A 6504-nucleotide genomic window follows, 5' to 3' on the forward strand; every position below is an offset into this window, starting at 1 on the left:
ACTTCAGCATCTGCCTCCTCTCTCTCAGGTTCGAAATTGCTTTGATCCACCATGGACCGATCTTCCTCTGCCATGTGGTGGTTAGCAGGTTTTGCAGAACTTGCAGCTCGTCTGCAAGCTCGTTGGAGGTGCCCCATTGTTTCACAGCTCTTGCAAACATACCCTTTGAAGCGGCATGAATAGGCTGAATGGGAGCCTCCACAATGCTAACAAGGTGTGAATTGCCTTGCATTCATCCTTTGTTGCGGACTCTGAGTCATCTGGGTCACCTGAGGCCTGCTGGCAGTTGCAGACTCGTGGTTTCTACTCTGTACATTTCTGCTCGCAAACACAGTTCTAGTTAATTTATGAACATTTCTAGCACTTGTGTGCTGAGAGATTTGTTTGGTGTTATCACTGGTGGACATAAACACCTGTGCTATCGCAATGGCCTTACTGAGGGTCGGTGTCCCTATAGTCAAAAGTTTTCATAGGATGGTCTCATGGCCAATGCCCAGTACAAAAAAGTCTCTGAGCATCTGCTCCAGGTAGCCATCAAACTCACATTGTCCTGCAAATCGCCTTAGCTCAGCGACGTAGCTCGCCACTTCCTGACCTTCAGATCGCTGGCACGCGTAGAACCGATACCTTGCCATCAGCACGCTCTTCCTCGGGTTAAGATGCTCCCGAACCAGTGTACACAGCCCCTCATATGACTTATTTGTGGGTTTCACCGGAGCCAGAAGATTCTTCATGAGGCTGTAGGTCGGTGCCCCGCAGACCGTGAGGAGGACCGCTCTCCTTTTTGCAGCACTTCCTTCTCCGTCCAGCTCATTGGCTACAAAGTACTGGTCTAGCCGTTCGACATAGGCTACCCAGTCCTCACCCTCCGAGAACTTCTCCAGGATGCTCACAGTTTGCTGCATCTTTGCGTTGGATTCGTATACTCATCACCAGTTATTGTGTTCCTAACACAGATGAGACTGCACACAGGGAGGTTAAAATAACAGTGACCACAGTCTTTATTAAGACACTCCAGAGTAAGGAACAAGCCTTAGGTGCCGGCTTGTATACAGTGCTCCCAAGGGATGATGCACTCCCTGGTGGCGGAACATGGGAGTGCATGCTTTACAGATACACACCACCTTTTCCCTCATATGCTTATCTATCCTCCTCTTAAATGCATCTATACTATTCACTGCAACCACTCCCTGTGGGAGCCAGTTCCACATTCTCACCACTCTCTGGGTAAAGAAGTTCCTTCTGAATTCGCTAATGGATTTCTTGGTGACTATCTTATATTGCATTTATATGGCATCTTTAAGACCTCAAGACATCCCAAAGCCTTTCATAGCCAATTAAATACTTTGAAGTGCGGACACTGTTGTAATGCAGGGAAACGCAGCAGCCAATTTGTGCACAGCAGGATTCCACAAACAGCAATAAGATAAATGACTAATTCAACTACTTTAGTGGTGTTGGTTGAGGGGTAAATATTGGTCAGGATACTGGGGAGAATTCCCCTGCTCTATTTCAAACAGTGTGACGCATCTTTTACACCCACCTGAGGGGGCAGACTGGACCTTGGATTAGTATCCCATCCGAAAACACAGCACTGGATTGTCCAGTTGATTCCGGGGATTAGGGGGTTGACTTATGAGGAAAGGTTGAGTAGGTTGGGCCTCTACTCATTGGAGTTCAGAAGAATGAGAGGTGATCTTAACGAAACGTATAAGATTATGGGGGGCTTGACAAGGTGGATGCAGAGAGGATGTTTCCACTGATGGGGGAGACTAGAACTAGAGGCATGGTCTGAGAATTTAAAGCAGAGATGAGGTGAAATTTCTTCTTTCAGAGGGTTGTAAATCTGTGGAATTCGTTGTCTCACAGAGCTGTGGAAGCTGGGACATTGAATAAATTTAAGACAAAAATAGAGAGTTTCTTAAACGATAAGGGAATAAGGGGTTATGGGGAGCGGGCGGGGAAGTGGAGCTGAGTCCATGATCAGATCAGCCATGATCTTATTGAATGGTGGAGCAGGTTCGAGGGGCCGCACGGCCTACTCCTGTTCCTACTTCTTATGTTCTTATGTTCTCATGGTTTAGCCAAAGTCCAAACCTATTTAAAATAAGTCTGTTAAATGTAGATACAAATAACAGGCAGAAGAATGCCATAAGAATGTATTAAATGCGTGTCTGCTAATATTGCTAACAATAAGTTTTAGGCTTTTATTCTGAACAGTCTCAAAGAACACCATAAAAGAGCAAATAGTACAATGAGATATATTTTATATTTAACCACACTAGTAATTAGCAACCAAACATCACAGGCTACAAGAAAGCAATGGGGATGAGATACCTTATGTTCCACTGTGCATGACTAGAATTCTTGAGCATATTATAAAAAGGATATAAAGTCACTGGAGAGGGTGCAGAGAAGATTTACAAGGATAATACCAGAAATGCGAGGTTATTCCTATCAGGAAAGGATGAACAGTCTGGGTCTCTTTTCTCTTGAAAAAAGGCTGAGGGATGACCTAATTGAGGTCTTTAAAATGATGAAAGGTTTTGATAGAGCGGATACAGAGAGAATGTTTCCACTTGTGGGGGAAGAGCATAACTAGAGACCATCAATATAAGATAGTCACCAAGAAATCCAACAGTGAATTCAGAAGAAACTTCTTCACCGAGAGGGTGGTGAGAATGTGGAACTCACTACCACAGTGGATGGCTGAAGTGAACAGTATGGATGCATTTAAGGGGAGGCTAGACAAGCATATGAGGGAGAAGGAAGCAGTTGAGGCTAGCTCATTGAATGTATTCAAGTCACAGATAAATAGATTTTTAACCAATAAGGGAATTAAGGGTTATGGAGAGCGGGCGGGTAAGTGGAGCTGAGTCCACAGCCAGATCAGCCATGATCTTGTTGAATGGCGGAGCAGGCTCGAGGGGCTAGATGGCCTACTCCTGTTCCTAATTCTTATGTTCTTATGTTCTTAAGGGAATAGAGGATTATGCTGATCGATTTAGATGAGGAAAGATGGGAGGCGGCTCGAGTGGAGCATAAACGCCGGCATGGGCTGTGCCGTATATCCTATATAACCAGGTAGCAAAAGTAGTGGACCAGGGCAGTACATAATCTTTTTTAAAGCTGGCTTGGAAATTGGTCTATCATTATAGAATGATTTGTATTATCTGAACTCTGCCACGTGCTACTAGCTTGTGAGATATGTCACAATAATATTGATCTAATTCTTGTTTGCCTGAGGTTAAATTCTGTAATGAGCAACAGGGAAAAAGATTATTGTTCATCCCAGTTTATAAACACTATGTAAATTCCTACCATTGTAAAACAGAATATGAAGATACATATGGTTTGAGATATGTCTGCAGCCAGCTATAATCAAGCTGAGGAACTTCTCCAGCAACTGAAAATAACTTATCATTGCAAGTCTTCTTCAGGGTGTGCCCGAGAGCAATGAGCCTCTGATTGTGTGCCTATTTACATCACTGAGACCTTGTGGCCTTAACGAGACATGTCAATTACACACAGCTCCATCTGAGATGATACACGGGGTAGATTCTAGTCTGGGCCAGGTTTTGGGGCCCAGACTTGGATCTGTGTGACCAACATTGGGCCTGCACCGAGGCCCAAGGATCGGTGGGAACTGAACCCTGGGCTTCATCAGCATATTCGGCCTGAGCTGCTGTCATTGGTCGCACCTCGACAGACAGCTCGTCCAAGCAAAGACTTCAATTTCAGTCCCCACGCAGGTCCCGGGAGGAGTATTGGAGTGGGCTAAGGAGGGGAGGGAGGAGCCTATTTCAATTCCTGTAGTTAGAGGATCACTGCTGCCTCACCGGCTCCACAAGAACTTCTTCAAAAAAACTTCTGGATGGGGTCCTTCAACAAACATGTAAATTAGGGACCTAAGACTTGTTTTAAAGGCTCTCACAAATTTGGCAGCCTGTGCAGTTTGGGCGCAGGCTGACCCACTACTAAATTGGTATGCTTTGCTCCTGAAATTCGGGCGCAACACATAGCAATTTCTACCCCATTATGAGTTACATGGAAAAATGTTTGTGTCCTTAAAAAAAGCAACATATCCTCCAAATTACCACAAGCAATGCCGATGGGAATTCTACCAGTTTGCTCTCCTGCTAGCTTGGCCTAAGCACGGAATTCCTTCATTCAGTCATTAAATTGGCAATGAATCAGTTCCAAGATTTTCTAAACATTTGCTGAATCCTGCACTTGAAATTTACAAAGTTTATTGAATGTTGCATATCTTATCACAATTTAATCACTATTTATTATTTGAATCTCTCGCACTGCATCTTAATAGGAGAGCAACCATGCTAATTCCAGAACTTGTGGTTCTGATATTAGTCAAATACAAGTATCCTAAAGCACCATCTTCATTAGCTGTGGCTCAGTGGGTAGCGCTCTCGTTTCAGACTCAGACGGTTGTGGGTTCAAGTCCCACTTCAGGAACTTGAGCATGAAAAATCTAGGCTGACACTCCAGTGCCGTGCTGAGGGAGTGCTCCACTGTTAGAGGTGCCGTCTTTCGGATGAGACGTTAAACCGAGACCCCATCTGCTCTCTCAGGTGGATGTAAAGATCCCATGGCACTATTTCAAAGAAGAGCAGGGGAGTTATCCCTGGTCAATATTTAGCCCTCAATCAAAAAAACAGATTATCTAGTCATTATCATACCGCTGTTTGTGGGAGCTTACTGTGCGCAAATTGGTTGCCGTGTTTCCCATATTATAACAGTGACTACACTCAAAGTACTTCATTGGCTGTAAAGCACTTTGAGACATCCGGTGGTTGTGAAAGGCGCTATATAAATCCAAATCTTTCTTTAATAGGCTTCTCCTTTCAAATGTGAGAAGGTGTGTATAATTATGACAGACGATACAATGTCGTTATCATCACAAACTATCAGCACAATTTTCTAACTTGCAAACTTGAAAAGCTTGATGGCAGAGCAATGATGGGTGTAAGGAATATCGCTCTCTTTTATCTTCGAGGGTACGAATAGGAGATAGAAAAAAGCTATTTAAAAATGAGGAAAGGTTGGGGGGTGGGGGAAGACAAAAAATTAAATGAGGAATGTTAAAAGTAAGTGCCTTTTCTTCAGTAATTCAACACAATGATCAGAGATCAATGCAAGATTTTCCATAAATATTTGGATCGCACCAACTCTTTCAAAATTTGTATTTTTAGCCCTCATTACGAGAGACAAGTAGGAAACTAGAAACTGAAAAAGCAATTAATGGACTTAATCGTCAAATGCAGTTCACGCAGTCTCAGCAACAATGGGTAATTCAAGATGATAGAGTATCATCGAGAGATGGGCCAGGTTCGAAACTAAATCCAAGAGCCGCCACAGCGTCCTGGGTGATGCTTTAGATTCCTCAGTATCATCATTCAATTGATTCATTTCTAATGAAAATAGAGCATTAAACTTTAGCACGGAAACCAAAGATAATAAAAGCAAATCAGGAATTCGTTAAGTTGCCTCATAAAGAGCTCCCAACAATCCCGACATACTTTACCGTGCTACACCTCAATTGGACAATTGTTCTTTGGACACTAGAGGTAGCAATGTTATTTTAGTTGCTCCAGTCTACAGGTGCTGAGAGTTTGCATGTAAATTTAGTTTCACTGAATGGTTAACAAAAGTTTTTACTTTGAGGAGATATATTTAGTGTTGATCACAATGAGGGATATAGCATTTCTGCACCCAGTATTGATATCAAGCATTTCTAAGCCAGATGCCCCAACCATGTGTCCAAAGTCAAAGCACCTTTCCTTACTACATCGATGTGACATTTCCATTTCCCCAAACTAACCATCCATCTTACCACCAAGTTACATTCTCAGGTTGGTGCCAATGACTAACAAACTTACATGAGTTTTGTCTTGCGAGTTTGGCCAAATGGCTGTAAAATTCTATGAATTCCCCTCTGAATCATTTCCTTTCAAAGTTGAGCAGTCCATGGTGTTCTGGTCTTTCCCAATATCTCGCTCCTCTGACTCTTGCAATCAGTCTCGCGGTTTTTTTCTTCACCGCTTCTTGAGGTTTGAATGTTTCCCGTGTGTATTGGTGACCAAAACTGAACACGCCACTCAACGCGGTTTGACCAGACAGCTTTAGCATTAAACTAAGTTAGTGATCATGATGCTCAGTGAGAACACCGTACACAGCAACATGACACAAGTCTTCAACATGTTAAATAGGAATGGATAATATTGACAAGTTATTTAACCTGAAAGATGAACATTGGACTGGAAAATACAAGCATAAAGATGACAAGCCTTAAATGAGGCTAAATAAAATAGTATTTTCACTTTTGCTCCTTTAAAAAAGTGATACAGGTTTAATCTCTCTGGTCCGGGACACTGTAGTCCAGAAACATCCGTGGTTCGGCATTAGTTTGCGGAACTGCCGCTTTGCATGGTGTCCCGGTTTCCTGCACTTCCGCAAAGTTTGTTTACTTCCAACCGGCAGTCCTGG

The sequence above is a fragment of the Pristiophorus japonicus genome, chromosome 22 (genome assembly GCF_044704955.1).
Source record: "Pristiophorus japonicus isolate sPriJap1 chromosome 22, sPriJap1.hap1, whole genome shotgun sequence".
Classification (NCBI taxonomy): Eukaryota; Metazoa; Chordata; class Chondrichthyes; family Pristiophoridae; genus Pristiophorus; species Pristiophorus japonicus.